Source organism: Halyomorpha halys, unplaced genomic scaffold, assembly GCF_000696795.3.
Source record: "Halyomorpha halys isolate HHAL.00 unplaced genomic scaffold, Hhal_1.1 Scaffold1088.1, whole genome shotgun sequence".
Taxonomy (NCBI): domain Eukaryota; kingdom Metazoa; phylum Arthropoda; class Insecta; order Hemiptera; family Pentatomidae; genus Halyomorpha; species Halyomorpha halys.
The window spans coordinates 189,452-191,944 of NW_027107060.1; the positions used below are offsets into that span (position 1 = coordinate 189,452).

General features: G+C 27.6%; 1 protein-coding gene across 1 annotated transcript in view; it reads left to right on the forward strand.

The window, feature by feature from the left end:
* bent (projectin protein bent) overlaps positions 1-2,493 on the forward strand; it is a gene marked incomplete in the record, with an annotated part of 246,334 nt that overhangs the window by 173,921 nt on the left and 69,920 nt on the right.

Here is a 2,493-nt window from a genome sequence, read left to right on the forward strand (position 1 = left end):
AAAGTTAAACGCTTGTGAGCTCAAGGAATGAAAAAGAGAAAAGGGAGATTGAAATGACCAACTCGCTTGTTACTCAAAAACTGACTTTTATTATGTACCATACCAGTATATATACATCTTTGATTGTATCTCTAGTTGATCACCTGACATTGAAATAAATGGTGACTAAGGCTGTAACTTATATATATATATATATTGATTTATTTACTGATTTATTCATAATGGTATATACATTTTTTATATAAATTTGGTGATGATATAATAACCACAATACTAAAAAAAATAAATGAAAAAGAAATAGTTGTTAATGAATTTAACAACTATTTCTTCAGATTAAATTTTACCATATAATTCAAAATAGAAAACAAAATACCATTTTTAGATGTACTTTTGATTAGAAATTCAAATGAGGTAAAAGAAACAAAATGGTTGCAAAAACTCATCCATTTTGGAAGATGTATGCACTATACCATCAATGTCCAGAAAGATACAAAATCAATACCACTTAAAAATTTAATAAACCGGGCTCAAAAATTAATATTCGCCAAATACCAAAAAAACATCAGAAAATAAAGTAGTAGTCTCCTGTTAGCTAATGGGTATCATCATAAATTAGTTTGCAAATAACCTAAACCCCAAGAAACCAATGGTAAAAGATACTACACAATTCCTTACACTCAGAGAGGATATTCAAAACACTAAACAACAACAAAAACAAAAACGATTTCGCTATTACTTACAAAAACATGTCAACTTTACCCAAACTTTACACCAATACAGAAGACAAAACAAAATAGAGCTACAATCTACAATAGTATATGAAATTCTTTGTGAAGGTAATTGCGGAAAATCCTATTTTGAAACATTGGATCCGTACATCAACAGAAGGGTATATCAACACAAATATAGTTTAGTTTTAGCTCTATAACAACAAACCCTGACAAACCTGATCAAACTACTCTCACCACACATTTCAGACTAGCAGGATATAAAATCAAATTTGATGCACCAAAAATCATATATCACGTAAAAACAACTTCAGTGAAATTTAAAAGAAATGTTCACAGTAGAAAAATATTAGAATAAGGCTATCAACAAAAAATCAGATGTACAAACTTTAAATTCATGTTACTTCAACCTCATAAACTCATAAGACATGAATAAAAACACTAAATATAAATAGACAAAATACAAAACAGAAATAACAGACTGACTACCTGCTGGAAAGAATGGGTAAATTTTGGAAAAACTAAAACAAACCCATATTTACTTCTCTCCATTTCATCACTATTCGGTTCAGGCAGAAGCCTTGAGATAGTTGTATCACAGCAATGTAGAAAACACTATAATAGACAGTTGTAATGTTTATAGTTATCAATCTCAAATTATACTGAAAACAATGTAGATTTTTGAACTACAAAATGCAAAACATAGCATTATTGACAGAAAGATCCACAAATATATATATATATATATATATATAAAGTGGTAAGTAGAAATGTATTTAATTTTAATAGACTTGATCTGCAAATCAAAGTTTAAAAATTTTAGATGTTTTTAATTCCTTATGTCTAATATGTATTTTAACAAAACTGTTCTACTCCTTATTTTTCTTATACCATTGATTACTGAAAAAAATTGATAAATTCTAAAAATCAACATTAATCAAAATTAATAATCAAAGTTGTTAAGAGAGATTCATATACATGTTAGAACAATTCAAAGAAATAAATCATAACTTACTCATTATTACTTCACTTACATTTATTTTAATTTATATTAGTGTTTATGATCAACACTCTATTCTGAGGTTCAATGCTAGTAGCCTAAAATAAAAAAAATTAAAATTCATTATACTGATTTCAAAGTAACACCTATTCACAGGCTGAAACTAAATACAGGTAATGAAATTAGTTATACTACCACATCCAGATAAAAATTCATATTTGAAATCAATGTTTCTATTGAAAACAGTGTCAATATTTTACCAAAGTCATCAGATATGTGCTAATACTTGGTTTAATTAAGGAGTGCAATAGTAAGGCATTGTGCATACTATCTCCTGGACCCAAGTTTGGGTCCAGACTTGCCAGATAATTATTTATTCTGTTGAATTAAAGGATCAGGAAACTCTCCTGCAACACCCAGTGTCTAAAAAAGTGGATATCCTTTAATTAACAGAAAACCTTGACAGTTGATTGTGATTTATGAACAAAACACCTCTTTGTGCAACCTTGGTTTAGAAACAGTACTTCCTCACAAAGTACTGAACCCAAGACCCTTCATGGATTATAGTGAAACAAATTTTTATTTTTTAGGTTTTTATAATCGCTTTGTCTTTTATTGGGTCGATAAAAAATGGTAAAAAAATCAACCAGATTATATTTTAATTAAATTTGATCATCAATTATAATAAATGAAAAAAATAGGACAAAAGAAAATCAGTATTAACCTAATAACTACAAAAACTAATAATTAAAAAAAATTAACCTA